Here is a 21103-nt window from a genome sequence, read left to right on the forward strand (position 1 = left end):
GACATCAAAAGACTCATTACACGTCAAACAAAATTACATCTTTTCAGGTATTCATTTCACTGTAATTACACTGTCACTAACCTGCTTCTCTCCACATTTCTCACAGAAAAATCAATTATTCCCACAGCTTAATTAGCAAGAAATATGTCAGGATAAACTGCCTGAATCGTTGTAAATTATTGTATTCATTTTTAACAGAGTTTTATTTATAATCAACATTAAAAGAGGTTATTAGCTCTGTAACACTTCCATAAGCAGGCTGACAAGGTTACATCCATAGAAGTGCATTTCATGCTCTCTCTGTCAGAGCTTGTTTTCATTTGCACATAACTTTACAATACTTGAAAAGTTTGAACTGAAATTTTGCAGCTTGGGAATCTATTTCAAAATAATTTTTCTGACACACATACCTGTGTACACACCCAGCTGCTGTTACAGCTGGATATTTTAGTTCTTTCAGAAAAAAAGAAAAAGATGAAAAAAGTGGGAGTATGATAGGAAAATACCCAATCTTTTTCCAGCATAAAGAATGTCTATAACCTTCCTTCCAAAAGAATACACCTTTACACTTTGGAGTTTGCACTTAATACATTACAATTACATTGCACAATTACATAACATATTTCGTGCTAAATATATGGCTTTTAACTTCTGCAAAGTCCTACCTGAGTATGACTTATTTTTTTAGAAATCCTGTTTCCCACATGTAGCAGAGAAACATTCTAAATTGTTTCTGCTGTTAACTCCACAAAAACATCTTCTTCTTGGCTAAGTAGGACATTTCCCAGCTCTGGATTGTGTTGGGGTGTACCAGGTTTGGGGTAGGTACATGGAATTTGTCCCCTTCTGCCCATCCTGTGGGCTGACATTGTCACACTGTATTTCCTGACCACACTCTGCTTCTTCCCTGCTCCACTTATTGCACAAGACAGGGGATTACTGGGAGCTGTGAAGTGAAGGAAAATGCCAGCTGCAAGACCCTGCCTTTTGCATGCAAAATCAAGGTGGTAAGGGAGGAACAGGGCAGGCGACAACTCGTGGAGAGAGGACAGTTTCCTTGCATATAAATTGCATCCTGCCTGGGAGAACCAGCTTCTTGCATTGTCTCAGATATGATACTAAGGAAAGGTACTTAAATTAAGGTAGCTCATTATCCTGGTGCCCTGTGTTCTGAAGTGTGCAGACAGATGTGTCAGCTGGTACTGTGTTTTAAATGTCTAAAGTAAGAGTTTTGGTTGTTATCCTCTGGAAATACTGAAATTAGATGTCCAAAGGAAGTGGTTGGTTTTATACCCATTGCCTTGACTCCCACACAATAAAAGTGAGGTAATACCTCGCAGGAATTGTGAAAATTAGGAAATTAATTATTAATACATTTCCAAATACTCGGATTAGTTACTGGGGCAATGCAGTGACAACAGCCACTGAGAAGCATGTAAGGAAAGGAGCAATTCTGTCTGTATAGCAGTGCACAAATAGTGTTTGGTAGATTTGATGTGAGGAGAAAGAGAAGATTGAAGACTAAGAGAAAACAGGGGTTTTTCTGAGTAAATTATTCTGATCTGAACATCAATTGCCAGCTACTGAGTGAGGCAGGGCATCTATGTAAAGATATAAATGTGCTTCTGTCTTCAGAGTAGAGGGCTAGATGACGATCTGCTAGGTTGATTTATTTCAGCATTTCCTAATTTATTGGTGTTTGTTTTTTGAAGTGTGAGCAGTATCCTTAGCTCATTTTGAGTGCTCCCTCTAAAGAAAGTTGAACCTCGTGTTAATGACAAAATCTCCTCCTCAGCAATACTGTGAGTATTGAGGTAGTGCTTCACTATGGGTGACAGTCCAACAGTTGCAGTACTTCATAGACACTTTCAATAGTCAACATTATTAAAATGCTATACAAAACGGGCAATTCAGGAACTTAAGTGCAATTAAAATTACCGATAACCTAATCAGAAAGTTGGATGAAAATTGACACAATGCAATGGATTAATTTCAGAGAAATAACAAGATAATATTCAGAAATAGTCTTGATTTTAGCTACATGAATTTCCATCTCTTCAGAAATATAAAGAGGACTATGAAAAATACTTTTAAAATCTCTAATTGCTCTTATGCATTCTGCTCCAATTATAATTTAATTTTAAGCCCCTTGCTTGAAATCTTCTGAGATTTGCAGTTACATCTATTTGAAGAAGTGGAATAAAATTAAAAAATGCTGACAGTATTCTGACAAAATGCTGAAAAAACCTGCTGACAATATTCCCTTACTTCCCTTCTGTGTCCAACTGAAATAAATGAAAACAGAAATAAAACGGTTTATAGAGGGTTGTTTATAAGCTTTCCTTTTCTTGCTTTCTTGTTTTTATCACTTTGCTAGTTTTCAAAACTTTTTCAGTAGTTAAAAAAAAAGTCTCTGAGTGGCAGGATAAAGATTTACACTACTTCCTTTATTTACAGGGCTTTTGGATTTTTACTTTAGAACTCAGATGATTTTCAAGAGTTGCAGAGTGACAGATGGAAACATGAAAGCCTTTCCTCTGTAAAAATTCTTACCAATAAATTTAATGTATTGACAAAGGAAATAAATACTAATATTCATGCCTTTTAAACCTTTAAAACTTTTAAAAAATATGTATTTTCTCAAAACTAATTATTTCACTCCCTTAAAATAATGATGCTAAACAGGCAGGGCTATTTGACTGATTATTGTCCAGAATAAACTGGAATGCAGTATTTTCACCAGCTACATATCCATTCCCAAGAATATTTTCTTTCTGTGATATTTCTTGAATTCTGAATTCAGTAAGTACAATTATAAGGAAAATTAATTATGAGATAGAAACATGTATATTCTGTTTAGAGTAAAAGGAAGTTTTTGATTGCCAGTGATTTGGTTGAAGGCTGGTCAGGGAGTTTCCATGAATTTCCACACTAATCTATTCTGTTATTTTTAATATATTTTTTATTTGCAACAATATATTCAATTTTAAAAATTAAATGGAAGATTAATTAGAAAAAGCAGGTAAATGGAGATGAGATAAGAGTAGTTGGGTTATGCACCCTACAGGGGAGCACACACTGACTCTAAAAGATAAATCACCTTGGGGACAAAATGTGTTCCTTGCTGGGAAGTCCCAGGAGCCTATATCCTGCACACTGGCATCAGATTCTTCCTTTCCAACATAAATTCTTGCAAGTTTTGTTTGTAATCAGGACAAACTGATAAGAATGGAAAGCACAAGCATTAAGTGAGCTTAAATTCCAGTATTAGAGTTGTTTTCTGTCCTTTGTGAACGTCACTCTTTGCAGAAATAGATGTTTGATGAAGAAAAGGGGACTGAGTAGCAACAAAACACCCACCTTGAACAAGTGGGAGGATAAATGAAAGAACTCCTCACCTGGCAAGATATTTCTTATGCTTAGTACATTTCCTAGGGACAAAAACCCCACATCTGTTTGATAGATCCTCCTAGCAACAACTTTTGTGCATAATCACCTTATATGCCTGTTTCTCCTTTGAAAACAGTTGCATAAAACCTAAATGCTATTCAACAACTGGCCCTCATGAAGAAGAAATTAAATTCTTGATGCACTAAAGAGTGAGTTTAATAGAGGGAAAAAGTATCTATTTTATTTGTTTCTTGGGGATAGGAACAAAAGCGTTATGCTGTAAAGACAATTTGTGGTTTTATATCCAATGAACATGCTGTAGTCTCCACATGCTGAAAAACATGCTAGCTTGTAAATGTATATTTCACTATCTGATGCAGATTTTTGGGTAATTTTTTATTAAGTCAACTAGGAACCTCAAATGTACCAAAAGCACAGAAAATAATGAAGTAAATAATCCTACTTTGTAAATGTCAGCAAAAAAACCCAAAAAGTCTCAAATTCTCAAGTATCTCACAGTTCAATTTTTACACAGGAATTTGGTAGGACTCTGGACAGAAAAATCTTTGTGGAAGTCTGTGAATGCACTAAAATCACTCTCAATCCCTATGAGTCAGGATCAGGCTTTATGCATGTAACTACAGCAACAAACAGTGAGCATTAGGTAATGTCAGTTGTACAAAGCATATTGAAGTTAAATTTTGGGATCACTTCTGGGTTTAACTGCCATCCGATGTTCTAAAATAGTGTAGAGTTCAATGAGGCCATAAGGAAGAATCATTTGAAATTTAAAGGTAGAAATAACTTTAAAATATCCATTGATCATTTATTTTTTTTTCCAAAGCTGTTGTTCATTTTGTGAATTCTTAACTAGAGTCTCTTTTACTCTCCTTTCCCTTAGCATCTCTGTATTCTCTCCTTCTTTCAGGAGCATACTTCTGTAAGCAACATGTCTTCTTCATAAATAATTATAAACAAAAAAATTTAAAAATACTTCATAAAATATGTATGTATTTTTCAATGCCCATCAGAGACAAAATGCTAATTTTTGCCAGTGAGTGATCATCAAAATATGTGTCCTGTGAAGAGCTGCAAATGCTTTCAGGGACAATGTAAGAGAAGAGAATAAATAAAGAGCATGGACCAAGTCTGGGGAGACATTACAGAGCTGTACAAATGGATGAGCAGAGGAGAAACTTAGTAGTCTTGATTGACAATCTGGGAAATTCTGTGTTTACAGGGAGGTACAAAAACATCTTTGAGTCATGCTGCTTTCTAAACATGGGTGTTGTTTAGAGTGTCAAGGTGAAATGAAGATGAGTTGTCTCTTACTTCATGCTGAAACCCCAAGTGCAGTCATATAACAACTAATATGCCTGGAGGATGAGGCTCAAGTTTTCCTGCTTACCACAGAGAAGGAGCAAACAATGTAATCACCACAGAGGTGGCTTCTCATGCATCATACAGCGGCTGTGCCTGTAGGCAGCCCTGGTGCCTTTAGAGCAGCAAACCTTTTTGAAGGAAAATGAACTTGCAGCCTTTGGGAATACATGTGGCAGCAAGGAAACACAAGCTCCAACAGAGACAGGAGCACTCAGAATTTCATGCAGCCTCAGCTATGTCAAGCATCCAGCTCCAGCTGATGTTAAAAATCTCTTACAGATGGGCAAGTGTTGCCTAATGGAAAACACATCAAAAAAATATGAAATATTGAAGTGCTTTTTTGAATCGCCAGTTCTCCAACTTCTTCCACTTGCCTGCACAAGGTAGCTCTGCTAATAGTTTAACATGGCAAAAAACGCACTCAGCCAATGCTCAAACCTTGCAGGTTGGTTTGTTGTTGATGCTAGTTTTTCCTACCCTAGTTTTCCCTACCCTAGTTTTCTCTTCCTATTAACTGCTGGATGGTGGGAGTCACAAAAAAGATGTCCTCTTCCAAGCCGTGCCATATTCTAACACTAAGGAATAAAGAAACTTTCACCATAAATAGGGAGGGAAGGCCAGATGCTCATTGAAACTCTCATACCTCTTTAACACTATTGGTTTCTCTCGAAAAGCACTCGGATATTATTGTGCTAAGTCCACAAATGACAAATAAATTAAAATAGACATACTCCTAAAAATGTTCTAGTGCTGCTTTTCCCATGTATATAATCCATGTGGTGTGTGTCACAATTAATGCATGTTTATATCTGTTTTATGACATTTATAAATAATATTTAATTTGATAAATTCTTGCACAAAAGCTATTCCATTTTCAGTGCTAAGTCTCTGGAAGAGGGATCTACTGGAGAAGTGGAGTATTGACCCCACTTCAACAGGGAATTAATTTCAGTTTTTTCCCACAGGTTCAAAAAACTGTATTAGTGATCTGCATTTACTTTTATTAAACCAGGACCAAATCCTGTAATAAAAATAACCTTTCTATAATTATAATTTTTTATGTTTTGGGTAAAATTCTCAGCAGAAATAACAAGTTTCTAAAGTATTTGTCTCTTACTAAAATTAGATTTAGATGTGAATTTAAATTAGAATTAGATTTAGATGTTCTGGTGAAATGAACCTTATTCAAATGCAAATTGAACATGAACCAGCAGAATAAATTGCCTTGTAGGTTTCTGTTTGCCTCTAATGATCCATGTTACACCATTTTCCTGTTTAAATTTTAGATCTTATTGCTCATGTAAGTACAGAAACACAAGAACAAAAACACTATGAAGTTTGTTTAGTTATAGATTACTGGTAAAACAGTAAATAAATCAGATGTATAGCAGATTCAGGATCTGGAGACTTGTAGATTCTGACACTTCTAAAGATTAGTTAAAAAGAGTACTGCTGCCTCTTTCATTGTTTCTCAAAAAATTGTTGAATTGCTGGGGGAAAAAGATGTTAAGATGGCCACTGTTTATGTTCCTTGTAGTTTCTTAATCCTTATTTTAAATGCATGCCTTGAACCATAGTTTTTCACACTAAAATCTACAAGATGGTAAAGTTGCAACACAGAAATGCAAAAAAATTTACCTATAAGAGAGTGGTTAAGTCCAGTTTTAGGGTGAGATAGGAGAGATAGGAGAGATTTATTTTCTTCAGACCTGCAGATAGAGGAACCAAGTAGGAGGTTAGAGAGACTGTTGTGGTTTTGATTGGTCCAAAACATCAGTAAAGTATTTTTGACATCTAGTAGAAATTTGGACCCCTCGGAGGCTGTTGTGGTAGGCCTGAGGAAGTGTCTGAGGGGTGGGGAGTAGTACAAGGATGGCTCCTGTGTGTCCTGAGTAAAAGTTCTGGAAGTTTTTTCATCAAGTCCAGCAGAGCCAATCTCTGATGGCTCTGAAAGTGATGGACATGCTGCCGGCCAAGTTTGGGGCAATTAAAGGTGTTAGTTACGCCTCTGTGAAAACATATTTAAGAAAAATTCAAAACAAGGTAGGCATGCACTTCTTTGTAGCTGGAGAAGGAGGAGGTGGAAGTAAAAATATGTGAGGGGATAACAGCATGGAGATGTGAAGGTCAGTGAAGAAGGTGGGGGAGGAGGTGCTCCCAGTGCCAGAGCTGAAAACCCTCTGCTAGCTGTGGTGAAGACCATGGGGGAGCAGGAGGTCCCCCTGCAGCCCATGGAGTCCACAAGGATGCAGAAATTCACCCACAGCCCACGCCAGAAGAGCAGGTGGATGCCTGGACAAGACTGAGAACCAGTAGGAGTCTCATCTAAGAGTTAAAACTGCAAAGGCCTTGCAAAGGAGAGAAAGGCCTTGCTTCTGGGATGGAAGCAGCCTGGCCTCAGCTCAGGAGAGTCTGCACAGCACCTTATGGACAAAAAGACTCATGTTGCAGCAGAATTTGGGAGGGCTGTTGCTAGTGAGATTGGACCCACGCCAAAGAAGTTCTTGGAGGACTGTCTTTAGTGGGAGGGACCCCATGGCTAAGTAGAAAACCCCTCTTCCTGATGGACTGACCAGAGAATAAACCCCTTACCCTGTCCCCTGCCCACGTTGTTGGTTTGGAAAGAGGGAAGGAGGGTGAGTGGAGAGATTGCTTCTTAAGAGGGTGGGGGTGAGAGCAGAGAAACTGTCTGGAGAGAGAGAGATAAGTAGAGATAAAGAGTATTTGTAGTAGAAGAATTGTGGTAATGAGCAGATTTATGGACCTGCTCTGTGGACTGAAAAAATACCCCACACCCTGCCCCCCTACCCAAGCTTGTTGGTTAAAAAGAGGAAAGGGGGTGAATAAAAATGGGTTCGTAAGAGGGAGGGGGGTAAATGAACAGAATAGTGTATGAAAAGTTTATTTTTGCCTTGCAGTAATCCTCCAACTCTGTTAGGTAATTAAATCACTTTGGAACTTTAAGTTTGGAGCCTGTCTGCCCTTTCTTCCGTGTGTCCTCCCACCAGTGTCTTATCTCATTTAACTCATGAGATTGGTGTGTGTGTTTACAGTTTTTTCCCTTTCCCCTCTCCTGCATGTCTGCAGCAGGAGAGAGTCGAGGTGCCTGGCATTTAGTCAGGGTCAAACTTCGACAGAGACAAAATTCAAACTCATACCCTAGCATTTTGGTTTGATTTAGCCTCTTCCTTTCTAAGAATGTCTTTCAATGAGGGATTTTTTTAAACTATTGTTTACTCTTTCTACAGACTAGGGGTTGTGTTGAAATATCTATGATTTTGTCTTTGGATTTGCTTTAATTGAGGAACAGTTAAGAACAGCACTCACTACAGAAGTATGAATAACTATTACAAGGAACATATTTTTCTGCAAAAATTTAGGCTGTAAAAGCTGGTCATTCTTTTCCCTCTATGTTATATAAATGCTAACGACCTTATCATCCTTTCTTTGTGTTAAAGATTAAGAGTTGAGGGGAATAGAATTCTAGGGAAGGAAGGAAGGAAGGAAGGAAGGAAGGAAGGAAGGAAGGAAGGAAGGAAGGAAGGAAGGAAGGAAGAAAGAAAGAAAGAAAGAAAGAAAGAAAGAAAGAAAGAAAGAAAGAAAGAAAGAAAGAAAGAAAGAAAGAAAGAAAGAAAGAAAGAAAGAAAAGGAAAGAAAGAAAGAAAGAAAGAAAGAAAGAAAGAAAGAAAGAAAGAAAGAAAGAAAGAAAGAAAGAAAGAGAGAAAGAAAGCCATAACTTGTCTACAGAAGACTAGACATGTGATAGACTCATGGAGAGGATTTACTAGTTCTGATTCAGTTTCTAAATGTGTTCCATACTAAATGAGACTTGTATCTATAAGGGATCTATAATCTTCTAGCCCTTCTGAAGATAAATTAACAAATATAGACATCAATTGTTGCTACTTGTCAGTACAGTGGGTCTCTGCCTTTATTCCTTTTTGAGGTGGGTCAGGTGAGATGATCAAGGAGACACAGCACTCAAAGAAATTCATACACACAAAGAGTGAAGGAAAAGAAAATGCAATGTGATTGTGGTTATTTTTTTCCTCCTTTTTTTTTTTTTTTTCTGTTTGCAAAGACAGAAAGCATGAAGGCATCTGTGCCTGTCTAAATTCAGCCAAAACCATCTGCCAACAAGTTGCAGCTAAAGGCTAGAAAGTCTAATTGTGACTCAGAGGAGTTAGAAGGAAATGTGGGAGAGAGGGCCCAGGCAATAAGCTGTGGAGATGTGTAACAGTTGGCTGAAAAGGGATGGGAAGCAGTTAAATGAATGGGGACCATCTATTCTTACCACACTTACACTACATGAACCCAATAATTAAATGAACAGTTATAGCATAATGTACTGCAACACAGAACAAGGTTTTTCAGATTCCTGCACATGCTGTGCTCTTCCTCCCATTTATACTGTCTTCCTCCTCAGCTCCAAACCAGCATAATTAAGAAACTAACTGCACAGTAAATTTGTAGTACTGTACAGTTATAATTACCTGAAATCAATGCTGGCTCAAAGTTATGGTGGCATCATAAACTATTTGATTGCCTTAATGGAGTTATTTATCGTTGCAATTATTTATTATTTATTACATCAGCTCAAGTTATTCCTTGCTACTGATCATGTCATCCTGTGCAATTTAATTTTCATTTATGTTGTCTGGATTAGAAACACATGAGAGAAAAATGCAGATTAGTGCCTTTTTCTCTTCAACAGAGAATGTTTTGGCAGACAGAGCAACAAACAAGATAAAAGAGTATAATGGTTAAAGCCTATTTAAACCAAAAGGTATGGTCATTATCTGAGTTATCACAAGATAACTTCTGCTCATTTTCCCAATTGTCTGAGATAACATTGGTCTTTCCATGATAATATTTCTAATTTTTATGGTAGTCATAAATAAGAACATTATTAAACGCAAGCACAACTCTCAAGAACACAACTATCATGCAGAAAACCCAACAACTCAGCCTGGACTGTTTTCTATAGTGGAACATACTGGAACACTTCAGAATTATATACATTTATATGGTGGTAACGTTTGTCTAGTTGAATATAGTCTGTCAGAAGCTCAGTGAGGATTCAAGAAATAAGAAACTCTGTTGTAGCAAAAATAGTCCTTAAATACAGGGAATGCCATGGCATGCACAAAACTTGTGGTGTCACTTGGTCTCAGATTTTTCATCTGAGATGTATTTTTCCCCATTTCCTTTCCAAGAGCCCCAATCCTGGAAAGTTCTCTGTTTCCAGAGTTATGGCAGTCATGCAGCAGAGAGGGCTGATAACATGATGCAAACTGTGGTGTCAGCACAGGGCTTGCACCTTCTGCACTGAGCTGAGTCACCCTTGCATGTAATTTATCTCTTGCATTTTTAAAAAGGTCTAATCTAAAGGGAAAATCACTTTGGCTACTTGGGCCTCTGCTTCCCTGTCTCCTCCCTATATTGACAGCTGAATGGAGGTGATCATCTGCAGAGTGCCTGGTACAGAGGGAAGTGAAGGGCTACTGCAACATAATGATAGAGTGATAATGACAAACTTCACTGTACGGGAATTTATTTGGTGTGTATCTGAAATCATTCAGCAAGCAGAGAGAAGGTTGACTTTTAAACTGGGAACAAAACCTCCTAGGTGGTACCTTTCAGTCTTTTGCATTGATCTAATTATAGGAAAGCTATCATTCTACCAGAAGCTTTAAATATCAAATATGACTAACACTTCATAAGGTTACTGTGCTGGAATAGAACTTCACAGAACAAGGTTATATAAAGACAAAAAGTTCAAATAGGAACTTAGATCTGAAAACAACTAAGAAATAAATACAGAGAAGCATATTTTTCATAAATTTAACATAGATTCTTTCTGCAGACTTCGAGGAATATTATGATACTCTATATTCTTTTCAGCCAACTCCTGTTTCAACAGGGTGTTTTTTTCACAGAAACTGCAGTTTCTCAGGAATGACATTCCAACACACTTCAAAGATAGACATGTCTAGACCCTCTGATATATTTCATGAGGGGTTCTTGCCTCATTAGGTGCTGTTCATGAAAGTTTCATTATGGAGTGAAAAATTCTGATGAAAAAGTGCAGTATTAATTTTATTTTCTGTTCTATTTCCGTTCACTTGTCCTGTATGAGAGCAGGTATGAATGCACCTTGAATGTTCCAAAAGCCATTTCGCTTTCACATGCCTCTTCAGAAACAGTGAGCCACCAGCTTTAAACCAATGAAAAGATCTTTGTCAACACTTAAGGGATTCTAAACATAATAGCCCTCTTTAGATGTTAGGTTATTCTTTTTTCACTTGCTGATCAGAAACATATAGAGGCAAAGCAGATACTGCTTTCATGTAAATTAAAAATCCCTAACCACAATTTTTCACAGATAAATCCATCAAATGAAAGTAAAAATAATTTAAGCACAACAAAATACACTAATGCATTGTAATAAGCTATTGAACTTTAAAAATTGGAGTGATTCATTTGTCTAGTTACAGAAATGACACACCAGTCATCTACTCTGTTTTCCTTCAACTGCTAAAACAACAGTTGTGTCCACCTGGAAAGAAACACTTGTTCTCTGATGCCAGGCATTCACCCTATTACTCCTTTAAAGAAATTAAATGTGCCCAAACCAACTTATATTATTCTATATTTTTTACTTTCACAGCTGCATTATTTGAAATTATTACGAATATATATACACATATTTTTGAAATAATTTGATATCATTTACTACTAATAAAATATTCCCTACAATTTCAAGGCAAAAATTGGTACTGCCTATGCTATATGATAGTAATGAAGATTTAAGTATCAAAAACTACATAAACTTGAGTAACACCTGATTTTCCAGCTACAGTAAGCAGCAGAAAGATATTTATTTAGGTGACAAGGACCTGAAAGAGATTTTAGGCAGAAGGGACCAAAAATAAATACATAGGCAGAAAGCACTATTGAGACGCTCTGTTTTTACTATGTAATATTTCAGAACTTCATTTTCAAATGATTTACATTCACTGAATAGATAACTTACCAGCTGGCTGATCAGGAAAAAGGCTAAGCTTCTCAAATGAGAAGAACAGTAAAACATATGCTCTAATTGAAAATTCATGTTTAAAAATTATTGACTTCAGCATGGGCTGAAGAGTCTTGATGAATCCATGCATGAAGTTAGAACCTAAATTATGTTTACTGAAGAATTCAGCCTGGGTAGAAGCCTAGTAGACCTAGTAGCCTAGAAGACCTGGGCTCTTTTGGCATTGTATGTGTTTTGAATGCCACTGCCTCAACTCTGCTACTCTTCCAATAAAAAAAGCATCTTCATTTATTTGTCAGATTTCTTGACAGTGACTAAAATCTCCCTTTCCACCTTTAAATTGACAAAGTGTCTATTGTAACCAGCAGACTGCTTCCTTGTCTGATTGTCCACCCTGAAATTGAGTGTCTGGGTACTATGAACTCTGGAATCTCCTTCTTACTACAAAAGCTTTTCATATGTACCAAGTAGCCATTCCAAAGCATGAAATAACTACTAAGAGCTGTGGTAGTTCACTGGCCTTTGCCTGGCTTCCTAGATTTCAACACAACTTTTTTTTTCAAATATGAATTTATAGATTTTTCTCTTCATTTTTGCAAGCAAAAAGGTGCTTAGTGCTAGTTCAATGAAGTGTTCTGGAAACCTTGCAGGTGTCTCCCATATCAAATATAAGCTACTTGCTTTTACTTTCCAGAACAGTGAGTCACTTTAGTCATATTATTTATCATCCCACCCAGCATCTCTCGTCTATTAGCAAGAACTTGTCTCCTGCATCTGATCAGTCCAGCTGATATTAACTGGACTATTGTTTGCAGCAACCAGGAAATTACCATGCACATGAAATTAAAAGGGAACTTCAGGAAAAGCAACACCTTGAGAAAGTATCAAATAGTTATGGACAATTAAAAAAACACAAACAAACAAAAAATAAAAAAGAAACAGAGAGTACAATGTAGAAACTATAGATTTTTTTCATTTGAACTGATTATAAATTAAGTGCTTTATGTTATAATCTCTAATGCATTCTTATTTTCTTCCTGAAATTTTCATTTTCACTTTAAAATGGCTTAAGCTTTAATGGTCAAAAAAGGATGAAAATATATTTAGGTAAATATTGACAGTTTATGTCTTTTATTTAGTCTCAAAGTGAGAAATTGACGTTTTGGTACAATGCACCCTTTTATTGAAATTCTCTGAAGTTTCTGCTCTGAGCTAATCTATTTCCCACTTCAACTTGCCAAGCCAAAAAATCCATTTCTGATCTAACTTTATGGTTAGTCCAAGTCTGAGGCATCTATCTTTTCCTAACCATTCTAGTGAGCCTTTGCAACTAAAGTTTTACCTCAGATCTCACCCTTTCATCTGTGCTGAGAGCAACTATAATTCAGAGTAGACTTTATGAGCATAGCCCAACTTTTGGGAAAGTTTAGCAGTACACTTTAATCACCAGGTTTGGGATAAGTGGATAGATTTTAACAAGGCATAAGATTTATGAAGGGATAAATATAGATTCTCAGGAAGAAAATATAAAAGTATGAAAGGCTATTAAACTTACGATGAAAGATCTAGGAGCAAGAGACATGGAAAGTGATTCATCCTACAGCTAAGTAGCATATTTTTTGTCTAGCACTGATTATGTCTGTGTCTCTTGGGACACGGAGCCTGTACCAAAAAAAAAAAAGAGTACTTTTGCACTTTAAAAAGATACTTCTCCATAACACTTGAGAACTACCTAGGAAGCATTTATGTATATTTTAATTGATGGAAAAAGTTTTAATGCCTTAGAGCTTATAAACATTTTAGAAAGCAAATCAAGAAACAGAAACCTGTTTCAAAGAACTGCCTCTCAAGAGCCTGCCAGGAAAACTGGTGTATTACAGTACAAGTTATTTTATTTTATTGGGCTAAAGAGAAAGGAGAGATAAGTAAAACATGAAGCATAGAACAGTGGAATCTCTTTGGTCTTTCTGGTTTACCACCAATTTTATCATCATTAGATAGGATGTTGAAGGTGAAGTATATTTTCGAAGGCTACTTACTCAGAATTAGAATGCTTTGTGACTGGAAATGAGAGTACTGCCACAAAACGGATAGGTGGAATATCAAATGTTCCATTAGATCAAAAAGACATTTATACCCTCAACTACTGTTGGAGATGTAAAAATGTAGTTCCCTTAAACAGGCAAAGCACAGAAAGAAGTAGTGTGGGAAAACAGCCCTTACAAAAAGATACCCTGCATTTCCTGTCTACTTCACACATCCCTTAATGACAAATGCAGTGACAGTCCTCCTGACAAGTAAAGGTTTGATGGATTTTTTCATTACAACTGCCTTATCTTGTGAAGAGTCCTTACAAGAAACATTAAAAACCTACTGAGGAGCTTAGTGGAGTGTCAGAGAGCCTGAGCCACCATGCTGTGCACAGCTTCTCAGTGGCCCAGGGGCACTGGAGTGATGCCACCATTCACCGGAATTTAAGAAGCTGAGAGTCAGATGACAATAGAGTGAGTCACACCAATAATTAGTACACTTATCTTTTATGAATGAAAATGCAGCAAAAGAGGAATGTCCTCAACATGGCATAAAAGTATTCTGTGGAGAAAAACAGTCTTTCCTACTTCTCCATAATGCAGAAGTAAGAATGTAAATTAATTTCTCTTTAACTAACACCCACAAACAAACATATCCATATATATATTGTTATTCTCTCCTGAGCAATATTTTTCCCCAACATTTTCATATGACATATATACTTTATATGTACATATTATTACATACAGCAGAGGATCTATCACTGCTCTTGCAGTTACTTGCAATCTGCCCAGACAACTCACCTGAAATGTGAGACTATATAAAATGTCTTTTCTTAGGAGTCCTCTGAAAGAAAGATGTGAGGTGAATTGGTCCTATATTGTCAGTGTTATCATGCATTTGGCTCTTGTCTTTCCTGGGAAAGCTTCCCCAGCTGGGTGATGGTACATATCAATCAACATGACACACGTCAATCCAATCCTGGAAAAATAAAAGCTACTAATATCTATTAACTGCATGCTTGCCAGTGACAGAAGAATTCATTGCATGCATGGTCTGGTCTCTGCACTCATCCAAGGTGCGTTTAGGAGAGAGGGAAATGGAGACCAGACAGCACATCCTCTATTTTCACGCACATTCAGTCTTGGGCAGAAATACTGGGGACCTATAGCAGATGCATGGGTTGACTGCACAGCTCACGCATTTTTGGCATCCCCATAAACAGGAGAGGACCAAGGTGTACTCTCTTGGTCAGGAAGGGTCTAGTTCCATCTTTATAAGGGTTGCTATTTGTGTGTGATTCTGTTTGCATGCCCTCCAGGCTGTGCAGCTGTAACAACTAGACCCTGTTTCTCACCTAGGCTTGGGCTCTAACCCAGCTCACCAGAGGGAAGTCTCTGCCTAATAAAATCATGCATAATAAATAAAAAGGCCAGACAGGCTTCACAGTACTCTTTACTTTTGTTGACATAGAGAACAATTATTACGTTACTTGTTCATAGTGTAAAGGCCTATTCCAGGCACTATTATTAACTTTCTTAGTGATCAGAAAGAAAAGTTTCTCCTGAATGTACATGACAGAGTGTTCCTTCCAGTATTCTGCAGTAAAATTTCAAGTGAGAATATTAATCACATTATAAGGTAACACACTTTATATTATGTATAACATAATATCATATTATAATATATGTTATGTGTAACACAAAAAAGGCAATTTGTGAATGTATGGTTGATATAATCAATAGCAGACTTGCAATTAGAAAAAAATTTAGAAGCCTTCACAATCAAAAAAATTGAAAAAAGTCTAACGTGCCAATGTGAAAAATATTCCATGTGTGATAGCATGAAATAAAGCGCTACCCATCAAGCAGGCAGAATTACAGTACCTAGAAAGAGGCCTCTCTTGTATCTCACACAATGCTTCAGGTCTTACTCCTTCTCCTTGAAACAGCACTAGAGAGCAAAAGGGACAAATTTGCCCTCCTCTCTGTTTCTGTTTTGTTCCTTGCTTTTTATTTCTTAGAAAAGAGTGCACATTCTCAAAAACAGAAAGCCATCCACATCAAGAAAAGGGTAATAAGCCTGGGAATAGAATTGACAGTGCCTTTTGTAAGACACGTAGCTGTAAGACCTCACTGGTGAGCTGAGGAAAAGCAAAGGTAACCTTGGAAATCAATGACACTGAAAAGCAGTAGGATTCTGAGCATCCCAACGTTTAGAATTGTAATCTCCTGAGTTACACCCATGACGTCCTGCCCTTCAACATAAAACTTGTAAATATTACCTGTGCTTTCTGAATCAATAAAGATTGATGCAGAAAGAGATATTGCTTTCTGCAAAGGAAAAACATGCAAAGGAAAAAATGAAATGAGAGAAAAGATGTTCCATTAAAATGTACTTTATTATTTTATGAAAATACTCATAGCCTTGAAAACTGGTCCTTCTCCATGTACATATTTAGTGACTTTTCAGAAAATATATGGAGTTATTTGTGCCAAATGAAAATGGCATATGGTTGTACTAAAAACTTGTATGAATGAGACATATATTTGGCTAAGAATAAACCTACACATGTAACATAATCTACACCTGGAAACTATCTATTAGCTTGTAGGTTTACTTCATTCAGACAAGGACCCCTGTTGTTTCTATTAGGGGTCTTCTTTGTCTAGACTTTAAGTTGGGAAGACCTGCTTTGTTCCTGAGAAGCACATCTTGGAAGGTAGCCTTGAATCTGACAATTACATCTGTGTAAAACAATGATGCTGCAGTGAAGCAACATTACTCAAACGAGCTTTGAGTCTGTACCCACAGCTCAAGTCAAGTGCTGAAGGATCTCTAGGATCCTACTAAAACTGACTTGTCAAAGACATCATAAAACATTAGAAGTTATCAAATATTGAGGTGTTCTATAATCCACCTGACTGCATCAGGCATTTTTGAAAAACAAAACAAACAGATAAAACCCCCTCACAATGTAATCCTCAAAAATTCTGTGATGGAGAGATTTTTCAGGGGATGAGAACTTCCACCTTACTGGAATAATTCTTAGGAAGTCTAGCATCAAATTGAAGAAAACCAAAATATTGGCAGTTGTAATATTCCTGACTGTGGTAACTTTTATATTTTCATATGTGCTATCATCCATGATTCTCTTCAGTGGAAATGTAACAGCAAACCTTTAAAATCCCCATTGGGAGATGTAAAGTAATTTTAAAATAAGAAAACAGAATTTAATATAAGCTGTTGATGCTTACTGCTTAGGGTCTTTGGAAATTATAAGCACATTAAACTGTTGGTCTAGTGTTATTAAACTAATATTTCATTTTTATTTTACAGTCCATGTTTTATAAAAGCTTTATGAACTCAACAGTCTTCCAAAGGCTGGTTACTTAGCAGGGTAGATCATACTGCCTCATTATTGCGAAAAATTGACAATTTTTGGTAAAGTATTGCTGACAGCGGGTTTGTGTATATTATTAGGAAACTCAAACAGAAGGAGATACTGAGTTTTGTGTCTTTCTTGAAACATTTCTTCATTGCTGTCACAAATGGGCTTTCAGTTGCACAAACTAATTAGTTTTGCTAAAGCCTTCTGTTGTAAGTTACTTCACTTCTCTCCTTTTTTGTCATCCACCTGTTACAGCTTGTGTTTCCAAACTGTGACTGCTCTGGGACACAGCCTGGCAGACACTGGCTGTTTGTGCAGCATCTACAACAATGAGTCCCCAACCTGGCTGAGGATTACCTATGCCAATATTTATTTGAATAATTGCAAACCCTAGGCCTGTGAGAGACTTGTGGGGGGAAAAAAAAGAAGACAAATGCACTGGAGCAAAAGATGTAAATATTTTCTTCTGTTTCATTGATGGGATCTATTTAGTCAAATGGTGCATAAATTAGCATAGGCAGCACAGTTTATAAGACAGATGCTCTTGCAAGGAATCAGAGCATCAGCTTAGAATGGGAAATTTCATTCTTGAGGAAATCCCAAAGATTTTATAACTACTTGTGTTTCAAATAGTCAAAAATTTATATTGCGAATATTTTTCTTCAGGTGGGATTTGAAAAAGATGTGTTATTTTGGAAAGTGTTTTTAATTATCTACAATAGCAGCATACATATTTACTGCATGCTATTTTATTTAAATTTAAATTTTATTATACAGAAAATTTAAACTATCACATTTTCATAAAATCAAGCAGATATAAACACAGAGTTCCTCGTTTTTCAAGCTAGAAATAAAGAGTACTGCCATTAGATGTTTTGACATTTACAAACTTTCTGATCAAGTAACATCAAAATCTGAAGAAGAGGGAGAAAATAAGATACATCTCTCCTGATTTAATGACTCAATGAAAGTTATCTAGTGGTTCAAGAGGTATGTAAATTGCAGAAAATATTTGAGCTTTAAGAGCTATGATTGAGTATTAAATTTCTACTTTTTGCTTTAGCAGAAAATCTCCCTGTTGCTCTGAAAAGATACTAGAAAGGTAGTAGAAAGTCAGGAAAAGACTGTGTAAAACCCCACTACCTGAATTTGGTGCAGATGTGTCTATTAGATTTTGATTCCCAGCCATACATATTTATGTATAGTTTTGTGTTAAGTCACAGCTCCCCAAGCTGCAGGTTTTGTAATAATATGGGAATTATTCATTGACACTCTTATGTGGTGAGAGCTAAATTTGTTTAAGGAATACTTTAACTTGCATAAACTTTGACTAACAAAGCTGAGAACTAAGAAGTGCAAGTTCTTCACCTTTCATTTTCAAATTGCTCTTCACATTCTTGTCCCACATCAATAATATCCATGCAATATGAGGACATAGTGTATGTATAAAGTCAACATAGGCTGCAGGGCTCTTGGCAAAAAGAAATTCTCACAGGCTTACTGCAGCTTGGTCAAGTGCCTCTGAAATACTACTGAAATTATCCTAGTTTGTAAGGACTGCACTTGAAGATATAAGTGCAAAAAAGCTAATGGAATTCACCAGCTAATATGCCCATGGCTGTGCTATGTCATTTCTCCTTTACAGACAAGACTGGATCCTCCGTCAGTAGCTGTCCCTGCTAGCTCGCTGCATCAAAGGGCTGCAGAGGTTAAGTGAACTTGGACTGCACTCAAACCTTACTGCTCTCCCTCCTGTGTATACATACATATATATATATGTATGTATGTATGTATATGCATATATATTTATATATACCCATTCTAGGTGTAACCTAGGATATTATATTATGCCTCCCAGGCTGTCTGGCTAAATTTGTGCTTCCTCTCTTGTGAAGAAACTCTTACAGGGGTGGGAGTGCACGGGTACTATAGGGAGGAATAATGTCCCACCTATCTTATTTCTGCTTAGAAACAGAGAACAATCTACCCATAATCTTATCAGATGAGCTCTAAGAAAATAGACACAGGTTTTTTCATAATTTTGATGTCTTTATTTGTGCAACACAGTTGTCCAAAGTTGATACCATCTCTTGCACTTGTACTTCCAATTGTCAGTTGGCTTAAGTCATAAATGAGAAGAGAGAAGAGAAGAGAAGAGAAGAGAAGAGAAGAGAAGAGAAGAGAAGAGAAGAGAAGAGAAGAGAAGAGAAGAGAAGAGAAGAGAAGAGAAGAGAAGAGAAGAGAAGAGAAGAGAAGAGAAGAAGAGGGAGAGGAGAGGAGGAGGAGAGGAGAGGAGGGGAGGGAGGGGAGGGGAGGGGAGGGGAGGGGAGGGGAGGGGAGGGGAGGGGAGGAGGGGAGGGGAGGGGAGGGGAGGGAGGGGGAGGGGAGGGGAGGGGAGGGGAGGAGGAGGGGAGGGGAGGGGAGGGAGGGGGAGGAGGGGAGGGGAGGGAGGGGAGGGGAGGGGAGGGAGGGAAGGGAAGGAAGGAAGGGAAGGAAGGAAGGGAAGGGAAGGGAAGGAAGGAAGGGAAGGGAAGGGAAGGGGAAGGGAAGGGAAGGGAAGGGAAGGAAGGAAGGGAAGAAAAGAGAAGGGAAGGGAAGGGAAGGGAAGGGAAGGGAAGGGAAGGGAAGGGAAGAGAAGAGAAGAGAAGGGAAGGGGAAGAGAAGAGAAGAGAAGAGAAGAGAAGAGAAGAGAAGAGAAGAGAAGAGAAGAGAAGAGAAGAGAAGAGAAGAGAAGAGAAGAGAGAGAAGAGAGAAGGTTCATTAGTGTGTATAGTTGTTGCCCTAATGGCTCCCACAAGAGCCAGCTTTTAACAAAAATGTGCAAAGATAGAGATTTAACTCACATCATGGTGATGACTAAGAAAGCATTAGATCTCTACTATAATCCTTGCCCCAAATTATTTCAGAGCAAGTAGACTACAACAAAAGAGAATCAATCAACCAACCAAAAACCAACTAAACCTGAGCAGACAAATGGTAAAAGACCTGTTGTAACAGCAAGTCTGAAAACATGAAAGACTGCGGGAGAAAATCTAAGTTGCCTTTCACACTAAATCTGAAAATGCTAGATGCCAGTGAAAAGATAGGTAGACAGAAAATCTGAGCTACTAATCTGGGGTGAACCTGAGGGAAAACAAGATAAACTACAGGAAGATGTTAAGGATTAACACTTAAGAAAGCTGTTATAGCTTGCAGAGTAAATTAAGCTACTGAATGAAAAATTAGGTTTGCAGAATGTGAACCAGTCCTTTGAGGTAGACATATAAGCCCACTATGAAAACAAAAAGACATTAGAAGGAAAAAGACCAATGAGAAGCCAAGTCAGAGTCTCCCAGTACAGATGGAGCTAAATGCAATGTGGCAAACATTGTGATCTAAGAGAGTATCAAGTGTTGGAAAGAGAGGCACAATGATTATTGCACAAATTTGCCACAGTTTACAAACCCTGGCACCACATTTAAAACATGAGCAGAGGATGACCAGAGCAGTGGATATTTTGTAGCTGAAATTTATGGATTAAAAATCTGAAAACTAATGGGATATGAACACTGAGTCCACAAGGAAAGTCGAAATATAGCATTGGAGGAAAAACTTCGTGCATGAAGGACAAAAGGTTAGAACTCAGTATGGTTAAGTAGTAAATAGAGAGAAGAAAACACTGTATAGAGGGGAACACACCCAACCTTGAGTTATGAGTGAGCTTTCATAAGTCTGAGGTACTAAAGAACTGGAAAATTTGGCAAAGTCATGCAGGACACAGGGCTATGCTTGTCTGAAGACCAAGTGCATGTGGAAAAAGAAAGATCTTTAGCCTACAAATGGAGTTGAAATAGGAGACAGCTAGCCTCACTGGGAGCCTAGAGCAAGTA

This window comes from Lichenostomus cassidix, chromosome 2 (genome assembly GCF_008360975.1).
Source record: "Lichenostomus cassidix isolate B80296 chromosome 2, HeHo_3.0, whole genome shotgun sequence".
In the NCBI taxonomy this organism is placed as follows: Eukaryota; Metazoa; Chordata; class Aves; order Passeriformes; family Meliphagidae; genus Lichenostomus; species Lichenostomus cassidix.